This window comes from Dipteris shenzhenensis, chromosome 2 (assembly GCF_047967505.1).
Source record: "Dipteris shenzhenensis isolate YYH24624 ecotype China chromosome 2, Dip_SZ_1.0, whole genome shotgun sequence".
Classification (NCBI taxonomy): Eukaryota; Viridiplantae; Streptophyta; class Polypodiopsida; order Gleicheniales; family Dipteridaceae; genus Dipteris; species Dipteris shenzhenensis.
Window position 1 is genome coordinate 6694864 of NC_141597.1, and position 22475 is coordinate 6717338.

Here is a 22475-nt window from a genome sequence, read left to right on the forward strand (position 1 = left end):
AAATGTGCCTTGCAATGGGTGGATGAGAGGGGAGGTCGAGACTAGATCCTAAAATATTATTTCAGGTCTAGAAGTGACTAGATCCTACTAAAATATTATTTTAGGTGATGATAAGAAATGCTTTAGGCAAACCGGTTTAATGCTAGTTGGATCTATGCTTGATTTAATGACTACCTAGGTATGGGGGATGATTTGTATGGGAAAAAATAAATTAGCGCCTAAGAGAATTACAAAAGTGTATACCCATATATCAATTAAATGCATGCATGTTTCCCCATGAATTGATGTCAAAGCTTTCTGTATTCCTAGAGGCTCATCCAAGCATGTGTTATGGATTTAAAGAAAAGGCAAGGGCTAGCTCTATGATAAGTGTAGTTTTCAAGGGTAAAGGCAATTCTTGTCTTTGTATTAATGGGTTCTCTCTCCATGTCTTGCATGCATGAACTAAGGGATCTCAAAAAATTTGAAAATAAGATAACACAACAAGACAAAGCACCCATAGATGCACGCACAAACGTGTTTATTAAACTAAATAAAAAACTTACGGGCGCGTCTATTTGCGCATCTAGAGACCTGCATCTAATTGCACGTCTATATATCAGACACACGTGCGTATAGACGCGCACTTAGATGCATAAATAGACGCGCTTATAAACGCGTTTATAGACGCAAATATAGACGCAAGTCGAACAGATAGACGTGTATATAAACGCATTGATAGATGCACTTTATTTATTTATTTATTTTTTACAGAATGCTATGTATGTTGTGTATGCTATATAGTTACAAGAATCCCATATCCACATTGTGTAATTCAATTCTTACAACTAACCGCATTTTAATTACAATTCCAAATAAAACATTACAACTCCAAAACGCAATAAAATTGAAAGCTCAAAAAGTGCTTGTATATACATATAGCACGAAGCTAAGCCATGCCATGTGGCTTCAAGTACAAAAAATAAGAGGAGTGTATATACAAGAGGCACAAAGCCAAGCTAGTGGCTTTAAGTACAAAAAAGAGTACCTAGCACTACTTGTACGACTAATCTATGTTCTCCAGGTCCTCGCTCCCTTCCACGCTCCCTTCTGTGCTCCCTTCTGTGACTCCTTCCTCCTCTTCCTCATCGTCTTGTGCATGGGCCTGTAAACAAGGGACAACATATATCAATGTATGAAAAATCAAATCTTTACTTATAATTTTGGCATTATTTAATTACTTTCAAATACCTGGGGGGCCGCTCTAGTAGCTCAGGTATACTGCTCCTCAGTAATCAACCCGTCATCATAGAAGTGCCTCCATGTATCTCCTCTGCGATGGTGGTGGTGGTAGGCTATCTCCACAAGAGTAGGGTATCTGCCCACGATCTCAAGCTGCATGATGACACACTTTGCGGAGGGATTAGTACAAAGAAACAACCTCCTAATAAACTACATAAGCAATATAATTTGAGATCGATACTTACAAATTGGGCCTCCCATGATTCAACACCACCTGCTCCAAAATGCATGCTTCCATATTCCTCCATCTGGATCCTCTGTGCCTCCACGTGCTGCAGACTGGGGTCCTCCCTCGTTGACTTCATTGCCTTCTTCCACTCACGCTTGTGAGCGGTGTGGGATGGGCCTCTTGGTGGTTGACCTACCTCAAGCCTGGCAAGCTCCGCTAGTGCCTGCATCTTAAGCAAAGATCTTTTATTGCTAAGTATCGTAACAATCTTTGACTTGGCCCATTTATCTCTGAACTAGCAATTGGGGGGGTTAGGATACCTAGAGCGAACAGTAGCGAGGGTCTTATTAGCCAACCTCTTTGGGTGGTCTTTGTAGTGGATAAAGCAATCTCTATAATTGTTAGCAATTATAGAGCGCATGAAGGCCATGATGTCCTTCCCCCGCGCATCCATCAAGATGCCTCCTGTTTGAGTGATGTCATAATAAATCGTACCATCACCCAGAGGCATGTCTAAATCATCTGAATCATCATCCTCCCCACCGTCACATGGCCCAAAGCACTGTGCCATGCATCCCCCACCGCTCTCCCTGCTACTACGCCTCCTACCTTGTCGTGTCGAGCTCATACGCTGGCCACTCATAGCTGGAGATTGCACAAGGCTACGCTGACCACTCATAGCTGGAGAACCGAGTCTCGATGGCACAGGAGTACGTCGACGGCTCTGCGAGACAGAAGGACCTCCTGACGGAATGGGGGAAGGGGCATAAGATGGGATGGGAGAAGGGACATAAGACAGCATGGGGGAAGGGGCATAAAACGGTATGGGGGAAGGGGCATAAGAAGGGGAATAGGACGGCTGTGCTGACTCCACTGGGGTGATCTCAAGCAGTGTGGGGTGGCTTGGAGTCTGTAGTTCCGACTCCTGGGGAGTGTTTAGAGTACCCGTCATATACCCGTATAACTTTGCAGGACTAGGAGGGTGCCCTAAAAGGTTATATAAGTCCTTCCAAATAGATTCCCGGGGATCAGGTGAGCTGGAAGCGCTTCCTGGCCACATGTTGAACTAGAAAAAAGGAAAAAAATCTATTACTGATGAGCTGAGAAGAAAGGGGAAGGGAAGAGAGGCTTACTGTCAAAGCGCATCTATAGATGCGTCTGATTTCTGTGTCTATAGACCCGTCTAACAGACCGTCTAATAGAGCATCTAACAGAGCGTCTAACAAAGCGTTTGACAGAGCGTTTAATAGAGCGTCTAACAGAGCGTCTATTGATGCGTCTGTCTGTGTCTGCAAAGAATTATATTGTGTTTATGTGGTTTATTAGGAGGTTGTTCCTTTTTACTAACCCCTTTGCAAATTGTGTCATCTTGCAGCTTGATATCATGGGTAGATACCCTACTTCTATCGAGATAGCCTACCATCGTAGACATAGGAGGCGACATACTTGGAGGCACTTCTATGATGAGGGGTTGATTACTGAGGAGAAGTATATTTGGGCTACTGGAGCGCCCTAATTGCAGGTATTTAAACACACTTTAAAAATGTTAATGTTGTATATAAATATTTGATTTTTCATACATTGATACATGTTGTCTCTTATTTATAGGCTCCTAGGGATATTGAGGAGGAAGAAAGAAAGGATACTTAGGAGGAAAGCTTATGTGCTTACCATGGTTAAGAATGATTTAGAATCAAATAATAGGCTTAGATTGTGCTAAATCAATTTAATGTAATTGTGGATGGATATGGCATCTCATCAGCCAGATTCTTGAGCATATTGATCTTAAGTATCATTTGACATTCAAACTTTCTTATCCAAGTTTACTTGAAAGGTTCCCATCTTGGTTGGAAATGAAGCACTGGACTACCATAGTGCCCATTCAAATGAATTCTACTTTGTCTTCATAAAACTAGCTTGGATTTCTACCCACATAGTCCAAACATCTAATTGTGCTAGATCTTGTTCTAGCATGAACCACTAGTAGACTTTAGTACTCCCTTTGCTCAACATACTTTGGAAGATTAACTAGTGTGTTGGCCTGAGCTATGGGCTCTCTATTGTTGACAACTCCCTTTTTCCTTCAACCACATCTATTCTATATGGACGACTGTGTTCGCTCTGTGAACCCCCTTAGGGCATCGCGACCAGTTCAAGACAGATGGGAGTCCTTACTCAGTAGACACAATCTTTGGACTTCCTAAAAGTCCTTGTCAAATGAAAGGATGCACTATCCATTCAGGTAAATTTCTATTTGACTCACACTATCATTTTGTACTTATGATGCAAAAACTAGAAAACATATTTCGCACCTCATTTTTTCTAACTTATTAAAAATTTAAATAAATAAATAATAGTTTAAATTCATAGAAAAGCAATCCTTTTTTCTCCTATACAAGCTCCTTTATTTATTTCAAATAACAAACAAGTAAGAAATTAAAACATTGAAATAGAGAAGAAACATGGAATTAGACTCTTTTGTATTCCAAAGAATAGCAATATTTATGCTTATAAATTTACATTATCATATGTCTATAAAAGGATTTATGCTCTCAATGAGTCTTTGTACAAAGGAGTTTGATTCTCGAGGCAACAAGCACTACCCATGGGCTTTAGACTAATGATTGAATTTTTCGAGAATAATTTAATTTCAACTAGCCCTTGAGTCGATGGCTACTAGTACAATGACTAAATTCTACCTTTACAATGATTGAAATACAAATATCTTGATAATAAAAGTCATCTATTGCAAGATCCAACTTGGTCATCAGATTATTTACCTCATGTCTCACCATCACAGCTTGGTCGCCATATGCAATAACTCTCATTTGACCAACAAAGTCCCTCGTGTATATTATTGCTTGAATGGTATTTGAAGACAGCGCGAAATAATGGGTCTGTTGTGGTTGTTACAAACCCTCCCTTGTTCCTTATATTGCCACACAATTGTTTTCAATAGGAAGCTATTACATGACAATTCTTCATTTTCATTGTCTCCTTCTACTCCCTCCATAGCTAGCATCCTTTAAAACTATTCTTATTTTTGTATCTACCAAATAATTATTCATGTGCTTCTCGGCCTTTGAATTCCAAGATAACATGTTTCTATTTGTAAGCAATCTATTGTTTATCCATATTCTTAAGCCTACCTCTTGGCTCATCCCATCATACTATAAAATGTCATAGCTCTCCATGATCATCCTTGGGCACATATTTTCTCTTGTTTCTCACCAAAATTCATGCATGAGCGACAACAACACACATCAAGCTATATATATTTCATGTGCATGTTGTTAGATATGCTCAATGCCCCACCCTCCTGGTAACCAATAGTGGTCCAAGGTGCTCAAGTTGTAAGGCCCCCATATGAGGAGAAGCCATGTGTGTGCTCAGGACATTGGATGGTGGATCCTGACTTGCTTGTTAGATAAGGTCTATCAATGGGACTGTTGATGGTAGAAAGGTGATTGTGTGGGAGCCTCTTATTCTTACAGGGGCCTGGGGGCCAGCTAGCCCCCAGCTAGGGGGTCCCAGGGGGGCCAACGGCCTAGGGGTTCAAGGACGAGAGCCCCCGAGGTGATGGTATAGGGAATATTCCCTCAATATTTCATGGATGACTAGTCGGTTCCACCGACTAGGTTGACTGGTCGGCTCTACTGACTAAGACGACTCCATCGACTACGTTGATATTCCGACTACCGCCCTCATAGATATAAAGAGGCGACCTCCCCAGTCCATTGTATCAGATCAGTTCAGATCAAATCAAATCTTCCAACTAGTAGCTCTTCACCTAGTATCTGTCTAGATCGATATCTAAGCTCCACTGCATGTGGGAGCACACGGGTGGACGGAGCCATCATCTGTACTACATCAGTATTGAAGAAAAAGTTTGTTCCTCTCCAGTTTGCTGTGAACTCTCTATTCTTTGTTCAGTTTCTTTTCCACTATGCTATGTAATTTAACATGGTATCAGAGTCCACGCAGCTCTAAGGATCAAAGAATAGAAGAGAGGCGAGGGCTTCAATAGCATACGGAGTGATGGCAACAAAAAGTGGCTCAATAGGAAAGAGCTCGAGTTTAGTAGCTACTACTACACCAATAATCGTGGCGTTGAGGATTTTCCCACCAACCTTCACTGGAGGCAAGCTAGATGGTACGAGCTACACTCTATGGAAGTTTAAAATTACTGCTATTCTGGATTCATATGAGCTTCTAGAGATAGTACTAGGGACTGACCTAGAACCACAAGGAACCCTCGACCCAACAAATCCTAGGAGTATGATACCTCCTAATGCCAACCTTCTATGAGCTTGGAAATGCAAGAATACAGTTGCTCTGTGTGCCCTGGTTATAAGTACTACTGATAGTGTTTTGACCTTGATTCAGCATACATCTAAGGCAATTGTGGCCTGGAACATATTGAAGAGTCAGTATGAGATGCAGAATCAAACAAGGATCCAGAACTTGGAGAATCAGCTTGCAGCTGAGAAGTTTAATGAAGGAGAGACAGCGGAGACGTTCATAACCCAAATCAAAAATTTGCATGACTGGATGGTTGGTGCTGGGATACATAAGACTAGCAAAGAGCTAGCTCGGCAGTGTCTCTAGATATGTCCACCAAGGTTTGATGGATTGGTAACACCACTTAACACTCAGGTGAGACCCCAACCATTGTTATTTAAGGAGTTCTGTGCTTTACTTATGGAGGAGGAATTGAGGCTTAAAGCTCGAGATGGAGGTGGCAATGGGGATGCTACGTTCTCAGCCACTGCGAAAGGCAAAGGTGGTTCCTCCACCAAAGGTGAGTCCTCTACTAGTGGTGACAAAAAGAAGAAGGGCAGCAAGAAGAAGTTTCACGGAGAATGCTTCTACTGCAAGAAGGGCCACATGATTGCAGATTACTGGGTCAAGAAAGCAAATGAAAAGAATGGTACCCTGAAGAAGACAGATAAGGGGAAAGAGATAGCTAACACAGTGGAAGCAGAGTTGGATCTATTTCTAGCCATTGAGGAAGAGTGTTCCTCAGTTCAAGAAGCTTCAACCACTGATTCATGGGTGTTGGATAGTGGTGCCTCCCGTCACATGACCTACAAGAAGGGCCTTTATTGTTCCATGTAGCCTCTAGAGGAACCATCACCGTGATGGTTGGTAATAATGCAAAATGCCCTATTGAGGGTACAGGTTGCATTGCCCTATTGAGGGTACAGGTATGATTTCATTTGTTTCTGCAAATGGAGATGTTAAGAAACTATCTAATGTGCTATATGTTCCACAAATCAAGAGAAATTTTCTATCAATTGCTTTCATAACTAACCTTGACCATGATGTGAGGTTCAACAAGACAGGAGCAAAAATTCTGGATAGTGCAGGCAATCTTGTTGGCATAGGAGTAAGGAGGAACAACCTATATGAGCTAAGTGCTCTCATAGCCACTGCTGGAGTGGGCACAAGCAGACTTTGGCATGAAAGATTTGGCGACATCGGATTTGTGGTGCTGAAGGAGATGCAAAAGCAAGGTATGGTTGCTCACTTACCTATAGTCATAGAAATCAAAGAACCACGTGAAGGTTGCATGATGGGCAAGCAACTGAGAAAGAAATTCCCACAAGGAAGTAAGAATAAAGCAAACGCTCCTCTACAGTTGGTTCATGTTGACTTGTGCGGTAAGATGCCTACAAAGGCCTTGGGGGGATCTTCCTATTTTTTATTGATTGTTGACACTGTAGTAGGAAGATGTGGATGTAGTTTCTTCACAAAAAGGCTCAAGCTTTTGGTAAATTTAAAGAATGGCTACACCTTATTGAAAATGAAACAGGGAAAAAAGCGAAGAAAATAAGATCGGATGGTGGTGGTGAGTTTGTTTCTATAGAGTTTGGTGATTTTTGCAAGAGCAAAGGGATCAAGCGACAAACAACGGCACCACATATGCCTCAGTAAAATTTGGTTGTTGAATGCTGAATTTGGACCACCATGGAGATGGGGAGGTGTATGTTGAAAGGTGTTGGACTACCAAACCACTTTTGGGCTGAGGCTATCAATACTGCAGTTTACATCCTTAATCATAGCTATACAAAGGCACTCAAAGGTAAAACACCACATGAGGCTTATAGCGGTAAGAAGCCATCTGTCTCCCACTTCAGAACATTTGGGTGTGAATGCTATGCGCATGTACCAAACAAAGAGAGAAACAAGCTACAACCAAAAAGCACCAAATGTATCTTCTTAGGCTATTAATTATGATGAGAAGAAAGCCTATAAGTTGTATAACAAAGAGGCAAAGAAGATCATAGCGAGCCACGATGTGGTGTTTAAGGAGTAGCCACATGCAGTGGAGGCAGAGAAGAGATCTTCCACTTTATCATCAAGCGAAGAGGTAATTCACTATGGACCTGTCCCAGGAGCTATAAAGGAGGAGGAAATATCAGATGATGAAGGTATAAGTCACCAACTTGTTACACCACCAAAAAAGCCATTGCCATGATGGGTAAGGCAGCTCTATGACCATGATAATCAGATGCCTATGTCTATTGAGCAACATGCAGATGGACCAAGGTAGGCGATCTCAGAGAATTGAGGAGCAAAGGAGGGCTTCTGCTCACATAGTCAATATGGCCTTGATGGCTGAGATTATTGCAGAAGTAAAGGAGCCTGTGACTTTGGAGGAAGCACTTGAAGATCAAGACTAGAAAAACGCTATGAAAGTAGAATATGATAGCATCATGAAGAATGAAACTTGGGAGCAGGTAGATTGACCACCTAACAGAAAGGTTATTGGCACCAAGTGGGTTTGGAAGATAAAGTACAAGGCCGATGGGACTTTGGAAAAGTATAAAGCCAGATTGGTTGCACAAGGATTTTTGCAGGTTGAAGGGTTTGATTTCTAGGAATCTTTCACTCTGACTATCAGAATGACCACTATTCGTATAGTACTATCGGTGGCTGCTCATAAAAAGCGGCCAATTTATCAAATGGATGTTAAATCAGCATTCTTGAATGGTGACCTCAAGGAGGAGGTGTACATGGCTCAGTCACCTAGGTTTGAGGCTCCCATTCTGAGAACAAGGTATGTAAACTGAAGAAGGCTTTGTACGGGTTGAAACACGCCCTAAGAGCATGGTACCAATGGATAGACAAATTCTTTCATAAATTAAATTTCAAAAGATGTGCCTCAAATGCTAACTTGTATGTGTACAGGAAAGGTGGAAAATCTTCTATTATTGTTGTATATGTGGATGATCTCCTTATTACAGGTGACTATGAAGACATGATCCATCAGACAAGAAAGGTGTTGAGCACTGATTTCGAGATGACAGATTTAGGCTTGATGCACTACTATTTGGGGATTGAAATCTCGCAAGAACCATGCAAGATCTTCATGTCTCAACAGGAATATGCAAGGGAGATCTTGAAGGCATTTGGTATGTCCAAGTGCAAGGAGATAGCTACACCTATGGAAGTAAATGCGAGGTTGTCTATGGAGGATGCCTCACCACCAGTAGACATCGGAAGGTATAGGAAGTTGGTCCGCAGTCTCATCTATATGTGCAACACCAGACCGGATGTCAGTTTTGCTATTGGCATTTTGAGTAGGCTCTCCAATAAGCCCCGGGAGAATCATTGGAATGCAAGGATGCAGGTGCTCAGGTATGTGAAGGGCACTCTTGATTATGGCATCCCCTATGGTACGGGCATTTCCTTGGCTGGTCATTGTGACCCAGATTGGGTTGGAGATGTTTATTCTAGGAAATCAGTTTCTGGATATTGTCTCTCTTTAGGTTCAGGTATCTTCTCTTGGATCAGTAAGAAACAACCAATAGTGGCATTGTCTTCTACCGAGGGTGAGTACAAGGCAACATGTTTTGTTGCATGTGAAGTAGTGTGGTTGAGGAGGATCTTATGGCACATGGGAGTGCAAGAGGATGAAGTTTGACAATCAAAGTTGCATGGCCATTGCTAAAAATCGAGTGTTTCATGCATGCACAAAACATATAGAGATTATCACTATGTGCATGATTCGATTGAGGACAGGATAGTGAAATTGGTCCACTATCCAACAGAGAAAAATGGAGCAGATATCTTCACCAAGGCACTCAGGAAGGATCAGCTTCAGGGTCATCTTTAGAGACTTCGCATTGGGCCGAGAAGGTAGTTCACCTACGGGTGGACATTGAGGGGGGGTGTTAGATATGCTCAATGCCCCACCCTCCTAGTAACCCAAGTTGTAAGGTCCCCATATGAGGAGAAGCCATGTGTGAGCCCGGGACACTGGATGGATCCTGACTTGCATGTCAGATGAGGTCTATCAAGTAGATCATTGATGGTAGAAAGGTGATTGTGTGGGAGCCCCTTATTCTTGTTGATCATAGCTATAAAGAGGCGACCTCCCCAGTCCATTGCATCAAATTAGTTTAGATTAGATCAGATCTTCTAGCTAGTAGCTGTTCACCTAATATCTATCTAGATCGCCATCTAAGCTCCACTGTGGGAGCACATGGGTGGATGGAGCCATCTTCTATACTACATCAGTATTTAAGGAAAAGTTTGTTCCTCTCGAGTTTGTTGTGTACTCTCTATTCTTTGTTTAGTTTCTATTCCACTGCACCGTGTAATTTAACATGTCAATCTATAGATCCAATGAAAAAGAATTAGCTGGACATGGGGGCAGGGTAAAAAATAAGGAGGGAACAAGATTATGATAGTGTGGATAAATGGGTGAATATTTCCCCATATAGAGTTATAAATATTAGCTTTGCTACCACTGTTAGGGTGAATTTATAAAGGAGAGTCATATATGATTGTGGAGTCATGGCTAACTTTGTACAACATATCCGAGCAAGTGCTTATGATGCCAATATTCACTCATCACAGTTAGATTATTGTGGGACCATATGTGACATCTATGAAGTTGATTTTAGATGATTTAGTATTTTCATTCATGATGTCAAAGGGTTTAGAACTATCTACAATGGTCCCAATGCTAGAGTCAGGAGAGACAACTATGGTTTGTTTGCCACCATTGACTCCACTAGAGCCTAGACCAATGAAAGTAATACTTTTGTTCTTCCAAAACATTGTGAATAGCTACATACTAATGAATTTATTAAAAGCTAATATCCTCATTTTCAAACAAGTGTTGGTGTTGGTGTTCATAAATGAATATAATTACTAGCACCTAATTTGTATATCAAACGTAGGTGGTCTTTCATCTGGATCATTTGGATCCAAGATGGTGGTACGTTGTCTGACTAGCTTCTCGAAGCAAACATATTTTTGAAGTTAGTAATGTGGATATGGAGATGCCTATAGATTATCCAAATAATGATGCTGATGGATCTAGGGAAGAGGATGAAGATGAAAATATGGGCCATAAAGAAGGTGAAAATAATGACAATGTAATGGAGGAAGGTGCACATCGTGACTTTGGGGAAGAAGAGGGAGAACTAGAGGCCAGTGAACTAGAGGACCAATTTGGACCTCATATTTTTATAGTGACATTTTGTACATTAATTTGTATGTTAAGTTCACTATCAATAAATGAGTGTTTTGATCTCAATTTTGGTGTAGATACTCTTATATTTTTTATCTTTCAAATGACCAAACTTGTAGTCCAAAATTATTTTGGGACCCTTGGAAATGACGTTCTATAAAAACGTCAATATGAAAAATTGTATCGAGACTTCGTGCCTGCACCTGCCGCCATGAAGCATCAATAGATAGCATTGAAAAGAGGGATGTGTCTTATAGTAGTTTACACTAGTAGATGTTTAAGAGTGCATGCAGGTTCAGGAAGAACTTTGGAGCCTTGGATCAATCACATTATTCTTTGAGGTTCATAGAGGATTGTACAAGCTAGCCATGCCCAACAAGCATGAGCATAAGCTGAAGCTAGTCAGACTTGTCATGGCTCCCAAGTGGAGGAATTATCCCACTCTCTTTATCTTGTGCGATCTTGAATCTTGCAAAAAAAAGGCACTCCTAATTTGCAGTTCATATGGAAGGCATTTGAGGAAATCAAGTCCTATATACAATTCTATGGGAGGGGGGCTTTTATGTCTATTGATTCTATCCAGATGTCGACTATATTATTTTAGAAGTGCTCACCTCCCTAATGAGCAATTATTACTGGCTAGCATCATGTTTAAGAAAGGGCTTCAAACTTGGGGTTAATTATGGAATAGGTAATAGATTAGATGAAGAACTTGGCTAGAAATTAGAAGGGAGTTTGCTTTGAATAATCAATGCCAAACTTTAGTGCTACACATATTGGAGCTTTGGCAAGGGAGCACTCAGTGGAAAGGAGGAGACTTCTTGATTTATTGTAGAGAATTCAGTTGGGTGGGAAGTTCAACCTTTCTCCTAACTCCCACTCCTTCTTCTTACATTGAGGACACTTTCTAAACTCTCAATGTAAGGGGACATGTACAAGATAGGAAGGAAAAATGGAATGAAAGACTTAGAAACTTATGGAACTCTAAGATACCTAAGAAAACGTCTTGCTTAATGTGGCTCATTAATCACAAGGTTGTGTGGTCTAATGCAAGAGGATTCAATATAAGGAGAGGTGATGAAAGATGTAGGAGGTGTACTCTATCAATAGAAAACATTTTTCACCTCTTTGTTGCTTGCCCCATGCTAGAAAAGGCTAGAAATGCATTCATAATTTAATAAGAAACTAATAAACTAGAAAGCCATTCTTCTAGGTGATTCCTTTAGGACTAAATAGAATATTTAAATTCAAATTAGAGAACATGCATATGTGCCTACATCAATGAACATTTAGAGCTCATCCAAGACCTTGCTAAACATATCAACACGTGCATCTTGGATCTACAAAACTCCCACATATTTGCATAGAACTGCCTCTGTGCCTTTGGGTGTTGCTACTCTAGATGTTGCTATTGATGTACAGGATGTTAGTACTTAGGGGGCTATTGCTCAGGGTGATACTATTCAAGATGTTTTGATGTACGGTTTTGCTATTAAGATTAAACAAGATGGAGACCCTTCTTATTCACATAACAATGATAAATCTATCAGCATGCCTTCCACCTTTCATAGAGATACTCTCTGGGGATTCACAAGGGGAAACTTATGATATCATGTGAGTGTAAAATAGGGGGTTTTTTGAGATGAGGCATAAGCTTATACATTAGGGGTGGGGGCCCATTTAGTTTTTCCCTATCTTGCATTTAAGTTAGGGGGGGCTTGACATGTATGGGGGGGAAGAGGAATGGGTGTAGGGAAATACAAGTTTTTACCCCCTAAACATAAGAAGTACACACACATACACATTTGACTAGTGACAATCGGTCATATACAAGTGTGCATGAACTAAGCCCAACCTCAGGGCTACTTTTAGGCCATGCTAAGGAAACATATGGATATTGCCCATTGGCGAACATTTGAAGATGGTCTAATTAGTATCATCTGAATTTTCTTTTGGTTTAATCTAAATAATTGAGAAAGAATGTAGATTTAGGAAAGGGGGGACATAGTGCACTTTTGGTGGTATCCATATCTCATCCATATAAGCTTAAATAGGGGTGTTTTATTATGCTACATGGACAGTATATAAGGGGTTTTCTTGGTGTTCATGCACGCAGATGACTCCTTCTTGTACTAAGAGTGAATCCCTTAGGGAGATACTACTAAAGCTTAGTTGTTGTGTATAATTTTTCTCTTATGGTCCTTAAACTAGTCTCAGTACTCTAGATATGATAGCATCAGCACTAGCCATGTCACTTTTCCCTCCTATGAAGGGGAGTACAATGATGTATAGAGTTTTCTTGATAGCAATATAAATACCTTTCATTTTTCTTTTTTTAAATAAATATCCTCCATTTTTCCTTCATTCATTTGGGTAGACAAATAGCATCTCCTCCACACCATCTTTCACACCATACCATGGGCATTTTTATGAATGCAATCAATGTGGTGCCATTTAGAATCTCCATTTTGGCAAGTAATTGGCTCCCACATGGATTGTAGTGTGTCATACTTGATTTACCTTGCAAGACACAATGAGGATTCAAGTGGCCAATAGACGTGGGGGGTCCACTAGATATAAACCCTCTATGCCACATGTATTCAAAGATAATTTAGAGTTCCTTATCTATTATGTTCTCATGAATAAAATTTTTCTCTTCAATAGATGAATTTACCCTTGAAATGATAACCTTATGTATGTAAAACTTGTGCAACAAAAAGATTTAAAACACTCCTTCCATTGAACCCACGTGCTTTGCTTATATATTTATGAAACTGAAGCCCCTCGAGCTAGCAAATCTCTAACAAATAGGATATTCACTAATTGCCTCGGGGGGGTCACTATGTATAAACCCTCTATATCACGTGCGTGCAAGGCCTATATTTAAAATCCCTTATCTGTAAATTTTTTCATTAATAAAATGTACCCCTTTTCTATACAAATCTGTAAAAATTTTCCAAAACTATTTTAAATAGTCCCTTATGTATATTTATTTCTGTAAATTTTAGAAATAGAAAATATCCTTCTGTTGAACTCACGTGATAAGGTTACATATGAGGAGTAACCCCCCCGAGCTAATTGCAGGAGATGGGAATCTATGTCCATGCAGAAATATTCAAATCTTTTCATGAACAAAGATTCCCATTTCCTACAACTATTTAAAAAAAAAATTGTTCCTTTTTGTAATAACAAGCATTTCAAATTTTCAAATGATAATATATATCTAAGAGCTTTGCATTTATGTAATTTGCATCCTATTGTGGATAGATATTAGCTAGCCTAATAAAGCCCACCACCAACACTGGACAAGTTTTAGAGGATAAATATAACTCACAAATTTGTATGGAATTTTGTTATCCTTTCTGTACTTATCTCTTTTTGTTCTTATCAAGACTGCAAAATCTCAAGATTCCAAACTATACATTGAGGGTACTGAATTTTATATAATTAGTTATACTGTGTAGTAAATTAACAATATCATGAGGTATTTTGATTAATCTTGTGTGGTGATTAGAAATACCATTCAATATGTTTTCATATTACTACGTGGTTTATGAATCTACCACAACAAGACAAAGCATCTACAAACACGCACACAAATGCATTTTCTTAACTTAAAAAAAAACTTATGGCCGTGTCTATTTATGCTTCTATTTGTGCATTTGCAGACCCGCATCTATATAACAAACAGACGTGCCTGTAGACATGCCTATAGACACGCAAATATATGCTCCGCTAGAAATTTTTAAAAAAATAGAGAGACGCATATATAGATGCATTTATACGTAGACGCGCAAATAGACACCCTCTTAAACAGAGAGACACATACATAGATGCCTTTATAGATGCTCTGATAGATGCTCTACATAATATTTTTTGTTAATGAAAGCCAGTATCCACCGTTGGTAGTACACGTGGTGATGGATCATCAGTAAGTCAATGCTATTTGAGTTCCTGATTAATATTACATGCATACATGACACAAAACCTTGAGACAAGATCTTATATTTACATGAAACTTTGAGATAGGATGAGGAGGGTGGTGAGTCCCAAGGGTGTGCCTATACCTTCACACTTTGAGTAGGACTATAGTCTCCTGGATGTGCCAGATGATGATAAGGGTATGGTGGATTTGATGGATTCTATTTTTAGGGGCACTAGATCACATGTACACGTGATGTTCGAGTCTGAGGTTAAATTATACAAGGGTGCTAGGATCTCAGAATTACGAGCTTGTCTCTCAATCTTGAATCTGCAAGCAAAGTATGGGTGGTCGGATACAAGTGTCTCGACCTTAATGAGGCTAGATCCCGCATTAATTTTCCTCATTATTTGGATATTGTTTGTTTTAGAATCATCATGTGTGTTTGAGAATCATCATTATTTGAAGCCTATGTATGTTCACTACTACACACGGATCCTATTGCAATGTTTACATACCGACGTTTAGCACCCACCTAGCGTTAATCGTCGGTATGAAAGGCGGGCTCTGTAAAGCATTGCTATATAGCGACGCTTGCTAAAAGTCGCTATATAGCGACTTTTATAAAGGTCATTATATAGCGACTTTTAAGGGTCGCTATATAGCAACACTGATATACTATTTTATAGCAACGTTTTCCAGAGAGGTTTTTTTTCCATATAGGCCTTAAAAGTTAGTTTTTTCCAATGAAAAATTTTGTTAAATTTTCATACGTGTTTGATCTCATAGAGAATAAAAAAATGAGAGCATGTACATCAAGCCTTTGAAGCTCATATATTTATGTCCAAGTTTGAGATGAGAAAAATCAAGTAAGAGCATTTACATCAACTGTTTCATCTTGAACCAAGTCTAAGGCACCAAACAAGTCTATCTCCAATTGCATACTGAGTTGATCTCCTATATCATCATCGTACTCTAGCATCATACGTTCACCTAAAAGTATTTGATCATCTTCTTCAATAAAGTGTGGTGATTCTTGATGATCGTTGTCCTCTTCCTCAATATCGTGATCTCCATCTTCCTCCCGTGCGATGTCATTATGTGCATCTTCCTCTGGGCTCATATGGTGATCTACATCTTCTTCGCTAGATTCACCAATTGGATCTAACATTGGTAGTGGCATCTCCATATCCACATCTCTATCTTCAAAAATTTGCTTACTTCGTGGTGCAACTTGGATCACGTACCACCATCTTGGATCATAATGATCCGGATGAAAAACCACCTATATTGAAGATGGGTGCCAAATGTCATCAATTATATATATGAAATTATGCTCAAGTACATGTATCAATGGATCTTTAAAAATGAAAGCTTCAATTAATTAAATCATTAGTATGCAGCTGCTCACAGTGCTCGGGAAGAATAAAAGTCTCACTTTTATCGGTCCAATGTTTGGTGGAGTCTATTGCAAAGAGACTGCTACTATCTTTTCTCACTATTGCATGGGGACCGTTGTAAATAGTTCTAAACCATTTTGCATCAAGAATGAAAATACTAAATCGTCTAAAATCAACTTCATAGATGTCATGTATGGTTCCACATAATCCAACTGTGAGGAGAGAAGATTGGTATCCAAAGCACTTGCTCGGCTATCTTATGTGAAGTTAGCCATGACTCCACAATCATACGTGACTCTCTTTGAATCGATGCATTCCATGTGAAAATGTCGTCCATATGACCATAATGCACTGTACTTTTTGTACTATAAAAGAGCATCATTAAAACAATGAAGATGCATCTATTTTATAGCATATATTGCCACAAATAATTACTTAATTACGTCAAGAGGTAAGAAACTTACATGCACCATACATCCAGATGATAACTCTCGCTTGCACTTGTTTTATTGTCTCTCCATCACGTTCGGCTTTACGTAGAGCTAGTTGTAGCCAATCAAGTGACATGTGAGTAGGGAGAAGAGCCAGATCCCATGGATATGGTTGTGATCACCTGTACATTACTCTGAATCTCGTCCTTGCATTTATTCTTTCTGCTTTGGCCACTTCATATCTCTCGATCCACTTCTGCATCTCAGGGCTATTGAGGATACAAAACTTATTGAATTTCTCCATTTGCTCTTCGCTCATCTTTCTTTCAATCTCTTTTCCTTGGGGAACCTTGCCAACGATGCGATCATCATCCTTGTTATGCCAAGCTTGCGGCATATCGGGATCTGTGGATGCAAAAAACTCTGTGATATATAGTAATGACTCTTGCACATGCCATCCCTCTGCCATGCTTGCTTCTGGTCTTGCTCTTTGTCTTACAAATCCCTTTAAAGTTTTCATAAACTGCTCGAGAAAAACATCCATCGACTATGAACGGTACCTCCTATAGCCACCTCATCAACTATGTGCACAAGCAAGTGGACTTGAGTTGTCATAATGCTCGAGGGAAAGTGCTTCTCAAGCAAGCATACGGCTTGGATGGATTCCACCCTAGCCTTCTCGATGCTCGATATGGAGATCTCTTTTTGAGATATCCACCTATTTCACATGTCCATGTAAGATATTTTCATAATCAGTCTACAGATTAATCAGCTTAAATTGAAGAAAATACATTCAATGCAATTTGATAGTAAGCATACCTCACAATACCATAGATCTTGAATATAGCATTTCTAACATCTTTTTGTAAGCACCCTTTTATTGTAATTGGGAGGATGAACTATCAAAGCAACAATGAATTCATGTCAACAATATAACATAATAATAATTATGCTAACACATCATGATTATCGGTACACTAATTCTACTTAGAATACATGTAAGACCTTGTGCCAATCATGGGACTTGAGCCAAATAAGCTTATTGTCCTTTGAAAATGCTCCTTTCAAGCAACGCATGTACCCTGTCGGTGTTTGAAAAGAGGCAATGTCTACCTTGATCGTTGCCTCCTCCCTCATAGAGAGGATCCACGTTGCTTTTGGGAGGACAACTTTTCCTGAAGCATGCACTTGGGGCCACAAACGAGACATCCTATTCATAGCACGCAAGTCTTCTCGCACTCCTCTCGAGTCTTTGGAACCAACCAAGTGTGCCCAAATAGTAGCCCTCACATTCTTGAAGATATGCATGGGATCCAAGAGATGATTGATTTGTAACTGACCCCAATAAGGAAGCTTGTGAAAGATCGATAGCCTCGTCATACTAAGAGGAGGTTCCTCTCCATTTGCCCTCCAAGCTTGAATCTAGTCACTTGCCTTCAAATATGATGGTGGTGGATCAAGCTGACCTCCTCTCCTCCCACCTATTTTCGATGACCTACCACCTATTTCCGACAACCTCCCACTCTATTCTCCACTCCTCACCCTTCTACTAGCTCTTGTACTCCCTCTCCTCACCCTTCTACTAGCTCTTGTACTCCCTCTCTACCCTTTTCCCTCTTTGGTTTCTTGAAAGGAAGTTCTTCAAGAGGTGAGTTTGTTTCAACAATGTAGGTTATTTGTTTGTTAGCTTTAGTTTTGTGAGTGCTTCTCCTTGTATTGCTAAACTTGTAAACTAGTTTTCATTCTTGTTTTCAAAGGATTGAAACAAAAAACGAGATTTCAAGAAAGAAAGAAGACACCTCTTTTCTGTATTTCTCTTCCTTCTCTTTCTCCTTGTCTCCTCAATCTCCTCCTTTCCTTGTCTCCTCAATCTCCTTCTTTCAAGAAGTTACTTTTGTAATCTCCTACTTCCTCTGACATATTATTTGAAAAATGGGTTATTTCCTCTCTTTTGTAGGGCCAGTCCACAACACCGAGTGGGACCTACTATTTCAGGTAAGTGCTTCCTCTTTTTTCCATTTATTATTTTTGTTATTTGCATTGGCCTACAGCTAGCGCCTTAAGCGCTAGCTGCATTGATCATCATAGGAACCCTCTCTTCCCCTCAATCTCTTTCCTTCTTCCCTCCTTCAATCTATTTCCTCCTCTTTTTCCCTCTTTCCTTTTTCTCTTCTTCTCTCTTTCTTTCCCTCTTTTTCCCTCTTTCCTTTCCCTCTTCTTCTCTCTTTCCCCCTTCTCTTAAGCATAAACATAAGCATGAGCATAAGAATGCTTATCCTTATGCATGAGCATAAGAGAAGTAGACATATGCTCATGAGCATATGTCTCCTTTTTCCTCGTTTCTCTTTCCCTCTTCTTCTCTCTTTCCTTTCCCTCTTTCCTTTCCCTCTTTCCTCTCTTTCCCCCTTCTCTTATGCTCATGCATAAGCATAAGCATCAGCATAAGAAAAGGAGACATATGCTCATGCTTATGCTTATGCATGAGCATAAGAGAAGTAGACATATGCTCATGCATTCCCATGAGCATATGTCCCTTTTTTCCCCCTTCTCTTATTCTCTCTTTCCCCCTTCTCTCTTTTCTTTCCCTCTTATTCTCTCTTTCCCCCTTCTCTTATGCTCATGCATAAGCATAAGCATGAGCTTATGCTTAAGCATAAGCATGAGCATAAGAAAATGAGACATATGCTCATGCTTATGCTTATGCATGAGCATAAGAGAAGTAGACATATGCTCATGCATAAGCATGAGCATATGTCTCTTTTTTCCCCCTTCTCTCTTTCCTTTCCCTCTTTCCTTTCCCTCTTATTCTCTCTTTCCCCCTTCTCTTAATGCTCATGCATAAGCATAAGCATGAGCTTATGCTTACGCTTAAGCATAAGCATGAGCATAAGAAAATGAGACATATGCTCATGCTTATGCTTATGCATGACCATAAGAGAAGTAGACATATGCTCATGCATAAGCATGAGCATATGTCTCTTTTTTCCCCCTTCTCTTATTCTCTCTTTCCCCCTTCTCTCTTTCCTTTCCCTCTTTCCTTTCCCTCTTATTCTCTATTTCCCCCTTCTCTTATGCTCATGCATAAGCGTAAACATGAGCTTATGCATAAGCATCAGCATGAGCATAAGAAAATGAGACATATGCTCATGCTCATGCTAATGCTTATGCATGAGCATAAGAGAAGTAGACATATGCTGATGCATAAGCATGAGCATATGTCTCTTTTTTCCCCCTTCTCTTATTCTCTCTTTCCCCCTTCTCTCTTTCTCTCCCTCTTTTCTCTTTTCCAATCTCTCCTCTTTTCCTCTTCTTCTCTCTTTTCCCCTACTCTTATGCTCATGCATAAACATAAGCATGAGCATAAGAGAAGTAGACATATGCTCATGCATAAGCATGAGCTACCATATGTCTCTTTTTTCCTCTTTTCTCTTTCCCTCTTCTTCCCTCTTTCCTTTCCCTCTTATTCTCTCTTTTCCCCTTCTCTTATGCTCATGCGTATGAGCTTATGCTTATGCTTATGCTTAAGCATAAGCATGAGCATGAGCATAAGAAAAGGAGACATATGCTCATGCTTATGCTTATGCATGAGCATAAGAGAACTAGACAGATGCTCATGCATAAGCATGAGCATATGTCTCTTTTTTCCTCTTTTCTCTTTCCCTCTTCTTCTCTCTTTCCTTTCCTCTTTCGTTTCCCTCTTATTCTCTGTGCCCCCTTCTCTTATGCTCATGCATAAGCATAAGCATGAGCATGAGCATAAGAAAAGGAGACATATGCTCATGCTTATGCTTATTTCTTCTCTTCCCTCTCGTTTCCCTCTTCTCTTCCTCTTCTTCTCTCTTTCCCCCTTCTCTTGTGCTCATGCTCGGGTGGGCCACTCATCATATGTAACCCTATCACGTGAGTTCAATAGAAGGATATTTTTTATTTCTAAAATTTACAGAAATAAATATACGTAAGGGACTATTTAAAATAAGTTTGGAAAAAATTTACAGATTTATATAGAGAAGGGGTACATTTTATTAATGAAAAATTTACAGATAAGGGATTTTAAATATAGGCCTTGAACACACGTGATATAGAGGGTTTATGCACAGTGACCCCCCCGAGTGCTCATGCATAAACATAAGCATGAGCATAAGAATGCTTATGCTTATGCATGAGCATAAGAGAAGTAGGCATATGCTCATGCATTGGCATTAGCATATGTCTCTTTTTTCCTCTTTCCCTCTTCTTCTCTCTTTCTCTCCCTCTTTCCTCTTTCCTCTTCTTCTCTCTTTCCCCCTTCTCTCTTTCTCTCTTTGTCCCTTCTCTCTTTCTCTCCCTTTTTTCTCTTCTTCCCCTTCTTCTCTCTTTCCCCCTTCTCTCTTTCTCTCTTTCCCCCTTCTCTCTTCTCTCCCTCTTTTCTCTTCTTCCTCTTCTTTTCTCTTTCTCTCCCTCTTTCCTCTTTTCCAATCTCTCCTTCCTTTCCTTCTTCTTCTCTCTTTCTTTCCCTCTTTTTCCCTCTTTCCTTTCCCTCTTATTCTCTCTTTCCCCCTTCTCTTATGCTTATGCTTAAGCATAAGCATGAGCATGAGCATAAGAAAAGGAGACATATGCTCATGCTTATGCTTATGCATGAGCATAAAAGAAGTAGACATATGCTCATGCATTCGCATGAGCATATGTCTCTTTTTTCCTCTTTTCTCTTTCCCTCTTCTCTCTTTCTCTCCCTCTTTTCTCTTTCCTCTTCTTCTCTTTTTCCCCCTTCTCTCTTTCTCTCTTTCCCCCTTCTCTCTTTCTCTCCCTCTTTTCTCTTCTTCCTCTTCTTCTCTCTTTCCCCCTTCTCTCTTTCTCTCTTTCCCCCTTCTCTCTCTCTCTCCCTCTTTTCTCCTCTTCCTCTTCTTCTCTCGTTCTCTCCCTCTTTCGTCTTTTCCAATCTCTCCTTCCTTTCCCTCTTCTTCTCTCTTTCTTTCCGTCTTTTTCGCTCTTTCCTTTCCCTCTTATTCTCTCTTTCCCCCTTCTCTTATGCTTATGCTTAAGCATAAGCATGAGCATGAGCATAAGAAAAGGAGACATATGCTCATGCTTATGCTTATGCATGAGCATAAGAGAAGTAGACATATGCTCATGCATTCGCATGAGCATATGTCTCTTTTTTCCCCCTTCTCTTACTCTCTCTTTAATCCCCCTTCTCTCTTTCTCTCCCTCTTTCCTCTTTTTCAATCTCTCCTTCCTTTCCCTCTTCTTCTCTCTTTCTTTCCCTCTTTTTCCCTCTTTCCTTTCCCTCTTCTTCTCTCTTTCCCCCTTCTCTTATGCTCATGCATAAACATAAGCATGAGCATAAGAATGCTTATGCTTATGCATGAGCATAATCTCTTATGCTCTTCTCTCATTTCCCTCTTCTTCAGATTCCTCTTCTTCTCTTCCCTCTCATTTCCCTCTTCTCTTCCTCTTCTTCTCTCTTTCCCCCTTCTCTTATGCTCATGCATAAACATAAGCATGAGCATAAGAATGGTTATGCTTATGCATGAGCACAAGAGAAGTAGACATATGCTCATGCATTCGCATGAGCATATGTCTCTTTTTTCCCCCTTCTCTTATTCTCTCTTTCCCTTTCTCTTATTCTCTATTCTTTCTCTCTTCTTCCTCTTCTTCTCTCTTCTCCTCTCTTCCCCTCTCCTTCCCCTCTTCTTTCTCTTCTTTCTCTCTTCCTCTTCTCTCCCTCTTCTTCCTCTTCTTCCTCTTCTTCCTCTTCCTTTCCCTCTTCTCTCCTCTTCTTTCCCTCTTGCCTTTCCCTCTTCTT